Below are 18,078 nucleotides of genomic sequence, written 5' to 3'. Positions count from 1 at the left end.
GGTTTTTGTTTGTTTGTTTTTCTGTTTTGTTGGGTTTTGGTTTGGTTTTGTTTTTTCCTTTAGTCACTTTGAATATATCATTCCACTTCCTTCTGGACTGCATATTTTGGCTCAAAAATCAGGTCATAGCCTTATATCGTTTCTCTTGTCTGTAACTGTTCTCTTTCCTCCTGCTGCTTTTAAAATCCTCTCTTTAACAGTACTTTTTGCCATTTTAATTATTATATCATTTTGTGGACTTCCTTGGGTTGGTTTTGTTGGGGACTCTCTGTGCCTCATAGATCTGGATTTCTGTTTTGTGTCCAGATTTGGGAAGTTTTCAGTTATTGTTTCTTCAAATAAATTTTCTGCCCCCATCTTCTCTTCTCCTTCTGGGTTCCCTAAAATGCAAATGTTATTGTACTTGATGATATCTCTGAGTTCCCTTAATCTGTTTTCCTTTCTTATTATTTATCTCTCTCGTGTTCAGCTTGATTGCTTTCCATTACTCTATCTTCTACCACACTTTGGATTCCTCTAGTCTACTATTTATTCACTCTAGTTTATTTTTAATTTGGGTTATTGAATTCCTCATCTATGATTGATCTTTTTTATATTTTCTATCTGTTCGTTGAGGCCTCACTGAAGTCCTTCACTTTTTTCAAGTCTAGTGGGTATCTTTATGACCATGACTTTGAATTCTCTATCAGACATATTGCTTATCTCCATTTCACTTAGCTCTTTTGCTGTGATTGTGGTATATTCTTTCATTTGGGACATATTCCTCAGTCTCCTCATTTTGTCTAACTCTCTGTGTATTTCTTTGTGTTACGAAAGTCAGCTACATCTCCTCCTCTTGAAAGTAGTGGCCTTATGGATAAGAGGTTCTGTAGTGCCCTGCAATGCAATGTCCTCTGTTCACGAGAACCTGGTCCTTCAGGGGTATCTCCTGTGTGTGTTGCATTTGCCCTACTGTTGTGGTTGAGATGTGTTTGCCTTCAGTCCAATCATCTGCAATGTCTCTCTTTGTCTATAGTGGGCAGGGTTTGATCCCTGTGCTGTTCAGGGGTCAGTCTGGAACTGCCTTGGGCTTGAATTGTGTCAAGCCAGATGTTTACTTGAACTGCAGTCTCACTGAACTGCAGGGCACACTTCCATGTGTTATCCCCTGAGAGTTTTTCATTGGCCAGGGGGCCCTGTACTCAGACCAGATATCTGCCTTCAGCCCACTCCTGGAGCTGCACTTGAACTAGGGTTTCTAGTTATCTTCCCTTCTCCCCAGGGCCAGAGTAACTGGAGTGTTGCTGGCCCCTGTCATGGCTGTTTGTGCAATGCCACACTTGTAGAGCAGCTTTGGATAGACTCCTGCTGAGTGGGCATATTGGTTGGGGCGGATCAATAGGAGAATGCAGAGGTGAGGTACACTCTTAGCAAGCTAAGTGGAGAGTGTTTGTGCTTGTTCCTGCAGGAATCCCTGAATCTAGGCAGGGAGTGGGGAGAGAAATGGTGCCCACTAGCTCTTTTGTTCTTGGAGGAGTCTCCTGAAGATCCCTGTCCCTCCTGCAAGTGTACCAAGATTAGTAAATAAATCTTCCAGTATGCCCCAAGCATTTTTGAAACTGTTGCTTCTATCCTATATCTCAGAGGGGTTGTCTGCTATGTTGTCTTTTTAAGGGCAAGAACTCAGTTTCCTATTGCCCTCCTGCTCTCCTAGAGCTGGGTCCACTGATATTTAACGTTCTAAATGTTAAGTGCCACTGATGGTAAAAATTTGCAAAGTTAAGCTTCTGTCATTTTCAAAACCAGATGTCATGGGGATTTGTCTTCCTACCTAGGGTTCTGGTGTGGGGTCTGGTCCTCTCCTTTCTCCATGCTTGAGGTGTCCCTCCTTGTTGTGGTTAACCTCACAGGTTAGTTTGGCTCTAAACCATGCCTCCACCCCTCCTACTGGTTTCAGTATGGCCTCCTCTCTATAATTAGCTGTTAAGAGTCTGTTTTGCCAGTTATTTACATCTAGGTGAGACGAGGTGAGCTTAGGATCTTCCTAGTCTGCCATCTTCCTCCATGTGTTTGTGAAATTTAAGTAATATAATATTATATTATATATATATATATATATAATTTAAGTAATATTTTATATATATAGTGTCTGAAACAGGTACTCAATATATATGGGAAGGCAATATGATGGCATTATTAAGAAATTAAATTACAGAATGAGACAAAGTATGGTTTGAATTTTGGCTTTACCATCTTTTAGAATTTTTTAATATATTCAACATGTTAACGTTAACACATGAACTTCTCTAGGCCTAAGTTTTCTCATCTATAAATGGACTCATAAGATTTAGTATCTTTTTTGCTTATGTGCTTCAAAGTAGTCCTGTTTACTTTTTATCATAAAATGTTTCACATCACTATGTAATTACTCATTTTTTTCTCTGTATCCACCACAGAATAAATGCTTCTGTTTTCAGACACTACGTCTTGTTCAGCAACACATACCCTGAGCCCATTACATAGTAAGTGATCAATATGTATGCATTAGATCAGTGACTGAATTAATAGTACCTACCTCATAAGGTTATTGTCTGTCTCTGGACTGGCACTTCAAACATAATCATAGAGTAGTTATGACTATTTTCTCTACTTCAGATTCAAATCAATTTTGAGGTATATAAGACAAAATGAATTCAACCTAGAAAGAATTTAAAATGAAGGTATAATCCCAACAAAATTTGTTTTGTTTTCTCAGAATGTATAAGGCTGGCCTAGAACATAGAGATAAATGGGACCCAAGGAATTTTTGACATTAATAAAATAGATGGGTATGGACAAACCCAGGGACTGGATTTAAAGATCCGACAGGATTAGGCAAATTGGCTAACTTATTCTTACTGGGTAATCTCAAAGAAATGAAGTTTAGGGCAATACAGAATAATGATTAAAAACTGAAAAGGAGAGCACCTGGGTGGCTCAGTGGTTTAAGTGTCTGCCTTCAGCTCAGGTCATGATCTTGGGGCCCTGGGAGAGTGCCACATTGAGCTCCCTGTTCACCAGAGAGCCTGCTTCTCCCTATGCCCTACCCCCACCCCCACTCATGCTTGCTCTCTCTCTCTCTCCCCCAAATGAGTAAATAAAATATTTATTGCTTTTTAAATATTTTATTTACTTATTTTTGAGAGAAAGAGAGATGGAAACTTAAAATGCTCTAATGGAAACTTAAAATGACGTGAACAAATATAAACAAGTAAAGAGAAGAAAACAAACAAAATAGGTTGTGATTAGTGCTATGAATGAAACAAGAAGTGGATAGACAAGTAAAGACTGGGAGGAAGAGTAACTCTACTCTGGATAGGGTGACCAGCTCTTTCTGGGATGATAATATATAAAGAAAATCGTAAAAGTTGAAAAGGGGATACCCTTTATGAGAAAGACAAGAGCAATCAGAACAGAAAGGATGGTATATGTAAAAGCCTTAATAGCAAAATCTTAGCAGACTCAAGAGATTCATATATATATATATATATATATATATATATATATATATATATATATATATATTCTATCTATATATATATATATACATATATATGTATGTATATATATATATAGATATATATATCTTAAAAGCAGAAAACATGAGGATTGGTGGTGAATTGAATGAATTTGGAGAGAAAATAGTCTCACGCTTGTTGGGCCTCCTATGCTGGGAATAAATTATGAGTAAGTCAGATAAATATTTGTTCTCATGTATTACATATTCTGGTTAAGGCATTTAGACAATACTTAACAAATAGTCAAGAATATTGTATGGCATCCATAAAATTAAAATATTTGGTGTTACAAAGAATAACTGAGTGAGTATTTCATGTTTGATGGTCAGGAAAGCCCTTTCCAAGAAGATAACATTTAAACTATAATCTGAATGACAAGAAGGAGTTAGCAAGTCAGCAGAAATAAAACAGCTATTAAGTTCCTAATATGGGAAAAAACTAAGTTTTGTTTTTTTTTTTTTTTAAATGGAATGAAGACTAATGTGGCTGGGTATCTGGAAATAAGGGTAGGACTGAATATTGAATAAGACAATATTGAATAAGAAAGTAGGACCCAGATTACATAGGTCTTTGAAAGCTAGGGAAGGAGGTTGAGTTTAATGTTAAGTAAAGGATTGAATGCAAATGAGTTAAAAATAGAGATTTAGCAGCGTGAAGTCTCTGAGACCTTGGCAGGGCAGTAGAGCTTTGGGAATAGAAGTTTCATTGAGCTGGAATGAATCTGAAGTAAAAAGTGAGGAAGGGGAAACAGGATACATAGATAACATTTGTATGAAAATTTGAGGTGAATGAGACATGAAAATCTGAAATTGACTTGATAAGAATATGGAATTACTTATATAATTTCACTTTCCAAGAACAATTACTGGTTCCAGTGCAAATATGGAGAAACCACCTATTCTTCCAGGGTTTGATTTTGCCAGGAGAGTAGGATTGAGAGAGAATGGGGAAGGGAACTGAGTATATGCCAAAGTAATGAATAAAAACCATAACAATAAAATATTACAGAATTCTAACTGGGCACGTAAAAGCCAGAAAGAGGCTATGAAGAGGCTATGTATAGGGAGAAATTAGGTGGTTGTAATGAATTAAACTTTTCGATGTTACCACAATCAGTTCCTGGAGTAAATGAGGTCAAATGAATCACTGCGACAGGAGAGAAGAGTGTTTAAATTGTTGATTAGAGTCTGCTGTTTCTGGTGACTAGCTCCAAGATTTAACTACATAAGTAGCTACAGAAGATAAATTAGAAAGAAAGGTCACTAGAATACACATGAAGAAACTGGAAGCTAAGATATTCACCTGAGAATAAAATCACCAAGGATGATTAAGACATTAAGAGCTAGACTTATAAATAAGGAAGGATGACCAGGCGGTAAGTACTTGACAGCAGTGATTTGGAATTTTAATTATGTGCATCACAATATTCAAGTTGGGCTGTCTTTATCATGCTCTATAAGGTTAAACCCATTTATTAAAAGCTACGAGCAAACATTAGGGGATATTTATAATTACGCTAAGAAATTAAATAGAAGTTGTAAGTAAATGTGTGTTTACTAATACTTTAGGTAATTATTTAATTGCTATTTAATGTTTAAATGATAAAACTTCTTAGATTACATTGTGTGGGTAAATGCTTTAACTGTTCCAGAAATTATATAAAATACCCCAAATTTTAATATATCCTAGTATAACGTCATCACTTAAAATTCTAATTATTAAAATGTTGTGTGTCACAAAAATACTCAAATTTTCTTGTCAACTGCATTATACTAAACTCTCATCAGATTTATTTATTTATTTATTTATTTATTTATTTATTTTTAGATTCTATTTCATGTTTATGCCAGGCTAATAGATGTGTTGTATAAGAAAGTTTTCAGAGCACTCTTACTTTTCTCTTAGCTGTTAGGAAAGCGTAACTGACCAGGATTAGTTAAACTAATAAGTCAAAATTATCTTCCTTAAACAAATCTCAAGAGATCTTTCCTGAAACTTCACACTAAAGCTTTCTTAGTTTGAAAGAACTATATACTCTTTTGTGGAGAGATTACCTTGAGACATTCTTAGAGAGGGGGAATGAATGATAACTACTAGCCTATACCTTATTAATCAGAACTTCATCCAATGATATCCTATCCTAGTTTAAAGGAGAATAGGCTATTCTTTGGGAACCAAACCTATTAAGTGGCAGGAATTCAGCTTGTTTGTGAACATTTTTCATCATGAAATTTCTCTCACTATAAAGAAGACACAGTTGAAGAGCATATTGCCACATTTCATATCCCCAGTTGGATATTAAATGAAAGCTTTCTTCATTCCACATCAAACATTAAGCACTAAGTCACTGGATTCCAGAGGAATGTACAGATAATAGCTTCTCCCCACAGCAAGAGTAATAGTGAGAGCATTGCACTCGAATTCAAACTTAAATTCAAGTATTGGTGCCTTTACTTGTTATATTACCTTCAATAATTTACCTAAGCCACTTAATCTTAGGTTTCTTTTCCCTCCAATAGCAATAATAATAATTGTCAACTACCATCCCCTCCTACAGGGAAGCTAAAGTGAATTAAAATTAAGTGTTACATACGAAGAACTAAGTACATGGCCTGGAATATTATAAATGCTTAGCGAATGGGACTGTTGTTTTTATTGGTAATAACAAAACTTCACCACAAAGGGAGATGCTGTTATGCAAATCCTCCTAATTATCATTCCTTACTATAAGGTTGGAGGAGGTGACTAATGCAAGAGTTTATATACTGGTTTAGGGAATAGAACTTATCTCTCTGGCATACTGTGTTGAGAAGCCTCCCAGAAAGCACATTTTTATTTTTAAAAAGCCTCATGTCCTTGAAATAATACAGAAGTTGGTCTATGTTATAAAAATCCCAAATCAGAACCTTTACTAATGAAGTTGAAACTGAATTGAAACTGGGATTTTTGCTCTACCTGTAGAAAGAGGGAAGAGGTCATTGACCAACAGCCTGATCCTATTTTTCAGCTGTCAGGTAATAACATACCAGATATTACTTTCACAAAGTCTGAAATAGGGGTGCCTGGGTGGCTCAGTCAAATAAGCATCTTTCTTCATTTCAGGTAGTGATCCCAGGGTCCTGGGATGGAGCCCTGTGTCCCCACTCCCTGCTCAGCAGGGAGTCTGCTTCTCCCTCTGCCTCTGCTCCTCTCCCATGCTCTCTCGCTCTCTCTCAAATAAATAAATAAATAAATAAATAAATAAATTCTAAAAAAGAACAAAAAACAAAGTCAGAAAGCAGTGTTCAGACTAGAATGCATAGGTGTCTTTGGGGGTATTTAACAAGAGACATTTGGTAGTAAATGCAAGATATGCAGTATCTTGCTTAAACAATGTTTTGTGTATGGTATTTAGACTCAGTTTTATATAAAAATCATTCCATTTTTTAAAAGAAAAATACTATACTTAAGAATACTTTGCAGAGTAACAACACTGCCATACTCAATCTGGCCATCATAAATAACCCAAGTAACTAAGACACAAACATAAGAAAAGCTGTGTACAGGTAGGAGATTACTAAATTACAGTTGTATCTTGTAGAGCTCAAGAGGAAAAAAGAGATAGAAGGAGAGAAAAGTGGAGAGAAAGAAACAGAGAGAGATGGGGAGGAAAGAAGGAAGGAAAGAGGGTGAAAGGGAAGGAAATAAATGTGGCTCAAGAATGCAGGTGATCTAGCTTTCTGCTAGATAATCTGAACACAGAAGTCACTGACGTTTTTAGAATATTATTGTGAAATGCTGGAAATAGATATTGAAGAGAAACAGGAAGTAATTTAGGGGTTGATATAAAATTTTGTCTTTAAGAAGAAAAACAAAACAGCTTTAAAAGTGGTAAGCTAATTGGATTTTCCCAGAAATGATAGCATATGTAACACTTTTTAAAAATGTATGTTTCCCTATTGATCACTAGAATGCAGACCTATGTGCTTAAAAACTATAAATAACATGATAAGTAATAAATTTTTTATGGTCAGCCTTGCATGCAATATATAATTTTAAGTTAATCCTCTTACAAATTGTTTTTTGAGTTTTTATAGAGTAAACATTATTAGACTTGTTTTATATTTTCAAAACATGGTTGTTTTAGCCAAAACATTATGATTTTTCCTTGGTAAAAAAAACAAGTGCAGTCAATTCATAGAGGCCTAAATCCATTCTGGCCAGCAAAATTTGCCTGAACCCAAAATGAACACATTATCCCATGTGAGAAGAGAAGGCATGAGTCAGAGAAGAAAGAAGGTAGTCATTCCTATATGCATTAAATTAAGAATACTGAGGACTACAGAGGGGAGGGGGGTGGGGGAATGGGATAGACCGGTGATGGGTAGTAAGGAGGGCACATATTGCATGGTGCACTGGGTGTTATACACAACTAATGAATCATCGACCCTTACATCGGAAACCGGGGATGTACTGTATGGTGACTAACATAATATAATAAAAAATCATTATTAATAAAAAAAATAAATAAAAATAAAAAAAAAACAATAAATGTTATTGATTTCATCCAGTTAAAAAAAAAAAAAAAAAAAAAGAATAATCGGAGTTGGGGTGCCAGGGTGGCTCAGTTGGTTAAGCATCTGCCTTTGGCTCAGGTCATGATCCCAGGGTCCTGGGATCAAGTACAGCATTGGGCTCCTTGCTCAGCAGGGAGCCTGCTTCTCCCTCTCCCTCTGCCCCTCCTCCCCACTTGTGCCCTCTCTCTCTCAAATAAATAAATAAATAAATAAATAAATAAAGTCTTAAAAAAATGAATAATCAGGAGCGCCTGGGTGGTGCAGTCGTTAAGCGTCTGCCTTCGGCTCAGGGCGTGATCCCAGTGTTCTGGGATTGAGACCCACATCAGGCTTCTCCACTTGGAGCCTGCTTCTTCCTCTCCCACTCCTTCTGCTTGTGTTCCCTCTCTCGCTGGCTGTCTCTCTCTCTGTCAAATAAATAAATAAAATCTTTAAAAAAAAAAGAATATGATGAAATTAGGATGTTTCTTGTTATCACAGGTTGGGGCAATTCAATAATTTTGTGGTATTTTGCCTGGGGGCCGTTACAAATAGATTAATTGCCTCCAAATGACAGAATTATCACATGGAGAATAGGTCTTAATTTCTAATACCAGTACATAAATAATAAATTTAGAATAAGAAATGGGATCTGGCATAATATACACTAAGCCAAAGGCTATTCAGTGTCATGTATTTCCATGCTTTGTTGTGTAACAACCTTCAGGACTCTACAATTATATTACATTGGCTATAGATCATTCTTTGATGTGTTCATTCAATAGCCTTAGGCCTCCTGTACACCGCAATATTGGTATTTAGCTGCCCACACACACACACACACACACAAAATAATCAATATGAATAATATTTTAATGAAAATGTTTTAAGAAATAAAATTAATGTAAGGATTCATGATGAACAAAATATCAAATACATATATCATCAGTATTACTGATTTTTATTTTGCCTCAGATTCCAGTATAGCTTAACACAGCTCTAAATTATTTAGTGCATTATACCAAACTCTGGCTAACTTAAATTTCATTGAGAAGATATTAAGTAGCTCACAGTATTGTTAGAAATTTAAAGAACTAGGGTCAGAAAATGGACCTTTAATACAAAAATTTTAGGTAGCAAAGAAAGGACTCTTGTATCAGTTTGATCCTTATGTGATTGTTGTCATTTTTCCCATTGGTACTTCATAACCAGACTCTGCAATAAAATAATTTTTAAATCTCTTTGCATCTTTGTAATGCTCCTCTGGGTTCAAGTTTTTGGATGGGAACAGAAAATCCAGAGCCCAAGGGTGATACACGTGTCTTAGTTTTTAGGGATTAGGTAGAGCTCAGTTTTGTTTCGTGTTAAAACCTGCACAATGGATTCCACTGAAATAAGAAATGTATTCAGTTGCAGGATAGTAATAAAATGGCTAGTGTCTACTACGTCCATTATTATCTGGAGCCCTGGATTGTATCAAAGTGAAAGCCCAAGCCAGTTATTCAAAGGGAAGGATAAAAATACAAAAAACAAATAGAGAAGTGATATTTGAAAAGCAAAAATAGCCTTTGAACTGGACATGTAGATTTCTAACTCAGTGATAAGGTCAGAAACTTCATCTAGAGTAGGAAAAAAGAATTTAAACTAATAGGAAAACAAAAATATGCCTGAAAGGGATTTCATTGTCTTGGCATTAAAAATTAGAATCACTCATGTAGTACTCAAAGAAACTTTTGCTTACTGGATGAAAAACCAAATAAATTCAAAGGGATCTAAATAAAAATTCAAAGGAAAATACTAACTTTTATCCAGTTATTATAGATACACTACATGTGCCATTCAAGAATGTGTGTATATGAGGCAGACTATTAAAAAGCAACCACTTGACAGTGCATGACAAGGTCGATAAATCTTCTTCCCTCCAAAAAATATACAAAATTGTCCCCCAAAATCATTTCAAGCATCTGGATATTGATGAAAGGAAATCAACCAGTTAAAACCACATATTTGTGAAGAACTGTTAGAGCTGAGTCTGCAGCCTTCTTGTCTAGCTGCTGCAGTGCACCCAAGCTCAAGTGTTGTGATTGTTTTATAGTTTGCTGTGAAAAGTAGCAGTGTCACTGCCAGAGAGAAAGAGTTAACATGAGGCTGGAGTTGGGTTTACAGGAGTGGTTATTATTGTTGGCTTCGCATTTCAGTTGTATCAGGCCTCTAGGTCCACACCCCTTGACTCTCTAGGTTTATCCCACTGTAACAAAATGGCTCACACAACTCAGCCTCACAGCCATTTTGCACTTTCAAAGGTAGGGAAAAGGGAGAATGGATGGTCGGGCAGAGAAATCAGCTTACTTTTTGGCAGAGATGAGAATAGTTTCTGTAAAATTCCAGTTTCTTTCTCTTCATTCAACAGAATTCAACAAATGACTACCCTAAAATGTGAGGGAATCCACAAAGTAAATCTCTGGCAAAAAGGAATGGGCATCATCATCTAACTGGGCATTTTGCCACCCAGAGCAAATTCAGGTTCTCTTGGTAAAGATGAAAGAGCTATGAATTGGCAACTAATTGCATCTGCTGTCATTTATCAGCATACCTCTGCTTTCATAGTAATTTAATTTCTCTTCCCATGAGACTCTAAGCTCCATGAGGTCAGGGACTAGAGGTGGCTTGCTTACCATTATTACCCTAGTGGAGAACAACATGAAATTGAAACAGAAATGATATACTCTACGTAGTCATTGTGAAGATTCAAGTTTCACACAGGAATAATAATGGCCCTGAAAACGATATGCTTAAACCAATTGTTCTTTACTGGAGGTGTCCTCCCAGGAAATAGTAGGCAATGCCAGGAGACATTTTTAATGATCACGGTTGGAGGGGGAGATATTACCGATGGGTAGAGAACAGGAATTCTGCTAAACATGCTATGATACACAGGAAGTACCCATAAAAGAATTGCCCCATCCAAATTGACATGCTATCTGGTTTATGCCAACAGTGCCAATGTTGAGAAGCCTTGCCTTAAACTCATTTTACTTGATTTGTAATATTCTAGAAAAGTTGAAAAACAGCTTCAGCAATCGCTTTTCTTCTTTTCCCTTCATACCATCTCCCTCCTCATCTTTTTCTGATACAAAGAAAATATATATATATATATATATATATATATATATATATATATATATATATATATATATATGTTGTGCATAAAGGGATACAGAATATATATACTACATCACTACTCCTGACTGAGATTGGGGAGTTCAGCATCAGCACCCCCAATATGAGTCAGACAGGTATTTCCATAGGAGGCATTTCACAACCTGATAAATGCTTCCTCCTATCTTGTTGCCTGCATTTCAGAACTCCTGTGAGCACCTTTTCTATCCATAGAAAGCATGCTCAAGTCTTATTTCCTATCAAAGAAGTCAAGCATAACAGAAAGAACAAAACTAATAATGGTACTTTGATGTTGTGACAACTATTAATTTATACATTTTTATCATCATGTTAATAAGAATAAATAAGAGTATATCATTTCCAGCTAATAAATACCACAGAATTTTAGTATGGAGAAACCCAGAAGGCTAGAAACCTACCAGAAATATCTATGGAATATTTTTAAATGAGTAGTAGTCGTCCTTATGATTCTAAGTCAGCTTCTCTCCATGGCTGCTATAACAACCAACCACAACTGGGTGCTTAAAACAACAGAATTTTTTTCTTACATCATTCTGGAGTCAGAAGTCCAAAATCAAGGTGTCAGCAGAACTGCACTCCCTCCAGGGGAGAATCCTCTGTCTTTTCCAGCTTCTGGTGGCTATCAGCATTGCTTTCCTTGGCTTGTACCACCATGACCCCAGTCTCTGTCACTGTCTTCATATCAGCTTTCTCCTCTGAGTATCTGTTCCCTGTATGTCTCTTATAAGGATACGTATCCTTTGATTCAGGACCCACCCTGACAATCCAGGGTGATTTTATCTCAAGATCCTTATCTTAATTGTATCTACAAATAGTCTTTTTTCCAAATAAGGTAGTATTCATAGAGTCCAGGGATTTTATGTAGGTATCTCTTGGAGAATCATTTTTTATGTTACACTAATCATTTGAGATTTTCCTTTCACTTTGAATATTAGTTTTTAAATGATTCCATACTTCAGTCATTTCATCATAGCAAAGCTAATTTTAATTTATAATATAGCTTATACTTACAGGTCTGTATCTGGATTAAATGTTGTTTACACAAGTTTGTATCACTAGTTGTATTGCTATTGGGATATAGTTCCCCTTTGGTTATTTATCAGGCAAATACCTTGTTCATTTACTGTTAATATCACTGGATTATTCTTTCATATTAACAATATTACACAGAATATTAAGATCTTATCTAGGTCATTCTTTTCCAATGCTGAATCCTGCTATCTTGAACACAACTACACTATGGCTTGTGAGCTATGCTACAAATGTGCTCTGATATTTTAATTGCTCTTATTGTTAAAACTAAAATAGTTTTGATAAATATTTCCAAATGTATTTCCTGTGTGACTCTTATAACATGCAAAAGATTAAACTGATTGACATCATAGTTAAATATCTTAATTGCTCAAAGGAATTTCAAAAATAAAATAAATGTTTTCTATGAATTTCTAAGATACATGGGATGTTGCAGATGCTTATTTATATATGTATGTATGCATGTATTTTAGAAAATATTACAACATAGGAGGAATGATCTGACTCTAGCTTGGTGTGGCTCACATGAATCCCAGAGGGTTTTTTTTTTTTTTAATTTTGATAGCAGTGAAGGTATTTTTGCAAGTTCTTTCCCAGTGAGGTGACAGTTTATGCTTTCTTCTAAAAATCTTAATGTACACCCAATCTCCTTGTTGAAAGGAATAAGTAGGGCTTGTTAGTCAGTGGAGACCATGTCTTTTTTACCTGTTGATGACTTGCTCTAAGTATATTAGTTAGTTCTTGTATATAGCTGATCATAGCATTAATTGTTCACTTAAGTCCCTACGATGTTCGGTCAATCTAGGAATGGAAACTTTAGAGATGCTAGTAGGAATAAGATGATAAAAAACTATTTCAAAAGGGGTTAATCCATATGTCCTATTTAGAGTATTCTGAATTTTTATAAAGGACAGAGATAATGCTTCTGGTCATTTAAGTCATTTATTGAGAGATTCTTCTAATATCCTTTTTTTTTGTCTAGATTTTTAAATTCCACTTGCCTCTATAATTGAGAATGGTATGAAGTGTAAAATTGTAATGATTACCTCAGAGTGTTTGTAAGTACGTAGTTTGTTTCTGTTATAAAATGAGTTATTTGGTCTGACTTAATCCATAAAGGAATGCCAAGACAAAAAGAAATGTCAGTTATTAATTTTTTACCAATGTTGTGGCATCAGTATGCCTAGTTGGATAGCATTCGATCTGTTCACTAATCATACAGACAATAACCAAACAGTAGAAATAGCCCAAAGCTGGTGGTAAATCTATACAACCCGTTTGGAGTGCTGCTGGGTCCAGAGCGGGCCTCAGAGGATAAATTGTCTTTTAATTCCTTAATGTTCCTAATCTGTACCATCGGATGGTCCAAAGAAAAAGGGTATAGGAAGTCCATTTGGCCCAATATATACTCCACCTGGTAAATGTTTAGCACTCTTTTACATCAATCTGTCTTTTTCAGATTGCAGGATATTTACCTGATAGTCAATAATCTCATACAGGGAAAAAGACAGGTTCATAAATTGGATATGTGGGCCCATCTTCAGCTGCGTCTTTACCAGTCTTGTCAGGCCTACTGTTCCCAGTGATATAGTGTGGGTCTCCTTAATACAGGCTGGACCTTGAACAATAATGATTTTTGTAGCAAGATGAAGAGACTGTAATAGAGTAATAATTATATGCTTACTGGCAATTATGTCAACAGAGGTTAGGAATCCACAGAATTTCCAGATTGTGCCAACAGTGTGCTAGATTCCAAAGGCATACCTGGAGTTGTTGTAAAGGGTTGCACTTTTCCCTTTTGCCAATGTGCAAACTAGTAGAAGCTGTGAGTTCAATGGCTTGGGCTGATATTACAGTGAATGCAGAGTATGCCTTCAATTTCATGTGGGGAAACTGTGGTATAACCAGTTATATTTTCCTGGGATTTTGTTTAAAAGAGCCATTATAAAATTGAAGTTAGTTGGGTTGTCTGAAGGGATATGTAAGAGATCTTCTTGTGGCTTTGACCATTTCTATAGTTGCAGGCAGTCTTGGAATGGTGTGGGGCTCTCCATCATCAGGGAGAAGTAGTAGTGTAGCTAGATGTAGTTACAACAATGTAAGATAATAGAGGGGTTGGTTAATAGGACTTGTTCACAGGTGGTCTGCCTCTATGTAGAGAGGACCTGTGTCTTATGAACCTGTAAAAGAACAGAAACAGCATGAGAAACATAGAGGTGAATGGGAGCCTAATATAAGACTAATGGCTTTCTCAATCAGGGTGGCAGCTATGGCTATAGCACACAGGCATGGGGACATGGCTGATGCCACAGTGTCTAACTGACATGAGAAATATGCTATAGGTTGTATCTGAGAAGTAAAAGGTTGTCATAGAATTTTTCTAGCAATTCTGTTATTTTTATGGTGATATAGGTGAAAATGTTTGTCAAAATTGAATAAGCTGAGACCCAGGGGTGTGGACAATGCTAATTTTAAGGCTTCAAAGGAAGTCAATGCCAATTCCAAGGGCCAAGAAACAGACTCTGAAGTAGGTATGTGGGAAGAAGGCATATAGAGATTTAGGAAGGGAAGCAAAATTAGGACTCCATTGGCAAAAGTAGCAGCTCCCCTAGAAATTTGCATAGCTGCTTTTTCATTTTGGGGAGACATAGGGACAAGATTGACTCAAAGCATTTTGGTGTGAATTTTGAATGCCCTCACATATTTCATGTTCTAAGTACATAACAGTCATCTTCACCCACTGAAGTTTAGATTGGGAGGCTTTCTGGCTTTTTTCAGCTAGTGCCTTTAGTAAGAGGTCATCAATATACCAAACTAAATAGTGGAGCCTGGGGTAAAGACTACAAAGTCTAAGTTGGCATTAAGAACTTGGGAAAATATGGAGGGGGACTCACAGTATCCTTGAGCTATGCAAGTCCATGTAGTCTTCCTGTAAATGTAAATGCAAAGAGAAATTGCAAGTCAGGGGGCAATGGAATTAGAAAGCTGAGCAGGAAGCAATTACTGTAAATCAGGCCATGTCAGCAGAAATTGAAGTAAGAACAGTAGTTGTATTAGGAACTAAGTGTAACAAGGAATTACAAAAGCATTTATGGCTCTTAGATCTTACACAAATCAATAGATCTGGTTCCCATCTGAATAAAATTTCCCTTTTTTCACTACTGGCAAGATTGAGATATTACAGGGTGAGAAAGTAAGGAAATGAACACTGTGCTGTAAAAAAAATAAAAACAGAAAATAACACTGTGCTGTAAAGAAAGTCTATTATAGATTCAATTTCCCATTCTGCTTCTTGAGAGAAAGGGTATTGGGCTACTGATGGGACAGGTTTCCAGAAAAGGTACATAAGCTCTACACTCAGTAGCAATCCAACCTCATTTGCACGTGAGGCCCAGAGACTGATTAGGACCTCTTTTAAGGTTACATCTTCTTCAAAGGATTTTTAATTGAGATAGGTTTCCATTAGGGAAAGTAGGAAGTTCGAGATTTGGTCTGAGAAGATTTGGACAGGGAAATAAAAATGTTTTTCTCATAACATTGTACTGTGGCATTAAATTTACATAACAAGACTCTACCTAAAAGATTTGCTGATGAGGAGTCAGAAACTAGAAGGTATGGTAGGAAGTAAGAGGGTCTATGGGTATTGGGGTGGTCTGAAATATGGACAATAAAATAGGTGTGTAGAGACTCTGACAGCTTGAACAAAATTAGAAGTGATAAGCAGAGATAATCCTTATACTAATGGTAGAGACAGTTGTACTTGTGTCAATTAAGAAGTACAATTCTTGATCCTCTGTTTTAAGTTTAATATTGAGTTCTGAGATCCAACTGAGTATTAACCAACCCCATCATTTGTTGGGGAATTGTCCCACAGAAGGAAAAAAAACAGACCTTCTGAAGTGGCTGGGATCTAGGGAGTTTGTTATTTAAGTTTTCCTTTCTTTTAAGTGCAGAACAATTGTTTTTCCAAAGTCCTTACCTTTTACAATATCTTCAAACATCTTGAGATGGGTAGGGGAGACTCTATGGTTGGCAAAGAGATGGGTGGGTGTTGAGTTACCCTTACAGTCATGCTTCTGTTTTTTAAAGACTCAATTTGCAAGGCAAGGACTGTTTATTTTAATTCCCTCTTCCTTCTGCTTTCCTGCAAGTTATTTTCAAAATATTAGATAGCAGCTTTAAAAGTTAACACTGAGAGATTGTCCTGAACAGGCAACCACACCATTTAATTTGGTACCTATGGGGAGTCCATACAGGCATGGAAATTCCAAAGACAGTCAGGCAAAATGAAATCTTTATGCCATTCTAAACTAAAGAGAAGAGGGTAGGGATCCAGGACTTGAAAGGAAAGGAATGCGATTTACAGGAAAATGAAAAAGAGTAAAAAGTTTGGTAAACCAGTGTTTACTGGGCCACCCAGAAACAATGGAGCATAGAGGACTTTGAGAAGAAAAAAAAAAAAAGTTTTGCTAGGTTCCTCCCTATCTACTGTACCTGGTTCATGGTATAATGCATTATCTAGGGTGATGGCTCTCTCCTCGAAGCAGGTTCTCTAGCCTATTTTTTTTTTTTTTTTAGGTAGTTTGTGGGGAAGTAAAGAGCTCTTCCCAAATCAGTGGGTTTTGATTGCTTTTTAACTCAAAATAATCTTCATGCCAAAGTGGCTATCTTGAGGGGACTTGCCCGTGACGCCTACACAATCAGACCTGCTAGTCTGTGACAGTGGGCGGCTGATACTTCTATGGGACTTCCCAGTAATATCAGGCAACAGGGTAGAGATGACAAAGACCCTTTATGGGCTGAGACCCCTTATTAATACACACTCCCTTGAGACATTGGCACAATCAGAAAATGCTATTAGCACATTCCATGGCTCAGGTTCCTTGTCTGATAGCTGGCTAGCTGATGCAGGCTGTGCGATCTCTGCCCTCCGTCTGGCAGAAACCTGGTTGTAAGCCAAGTTCTAAGGACACAAATGAAATTAAAAGAGAATCTCATCCAGTTTTTTGGGCGTCTGTATATATGTGTTAGGTATGGTTGTTTGTTTTTATTAGTGATCCACAGTTAAGGTTTTCCAGACTCTGATCCAGTGAGAACCATTAACTTACTTGTCTGTGAGAAGCCAGCTTAAACAACAGGCTTACAAGGCCACGCCTATATTCTACGCTTTGATTGTCCTTCACATGAAAAATGACACAAAAGGCAGAGACAAAGGAAAGTTGTGGCCATTTCTGGGAGGTAAAAAATCCATTAAAACCAGAGTACTCAAAACAAAAAACACAAGGAGAGAAGGGGAGGAGAGGGGATGGAAAAGGAGAGACAGCATTCTCACTTGACTGGTTCCTCCAGGCAAAGATCTGGGAGAACAAAATGGTAAGAATTCTTGCCTTTTGCTGACTTTTCTCAGGTGTCTCCAAAATGTCAGCTGCAGCCTCTGAGGTGAGCCGGGCATCCCAACCAATGATCTACCCCCATCATGATAACTGTAGGGGAGGGAAAAGAAATTCTCTCTACCTTCTTAGGTTCTGTGGTTGCAGCTTATGGACTGAACTGACAAAAGACAGATGAACAGAAAAAAAAAGCATACACGTTTTATTTAAAATTTGTACATGCACACAAGAGCTTTCAAAAGAAAAACAAAAACCCAAGGAGACAGCTGGGACTGAAAGCTTATATACCTTGTTAACAAAGAATGATAAAACTGTGGAGAAGTAACAAAGGGAAAGAGGGTTAAGCCCCTAGGGGAGATAAATTGTGAGAAAGTAACTAGGAAA

Source organism: Ursus arctos, unplaced genomic scaffold (genome assembly GCF_023065955.2).
Source record: "Ursus arctos isolate Adak ecotype North America unplaced genomic scaffold, UrsArc2.0 scaffold_21, whole genome shotgun sequence".
NCBI classification, from domain to species: Eukaryota; Metazoa; Chordata; class Mammalia; order Carnivora; family Ursidae; genus Ursus; species Ursus arctos.
The sequence above is the reverse complement of the archived record's forward strand: the minus strand, read 5'-3'. Positions refer to the sequence as shown.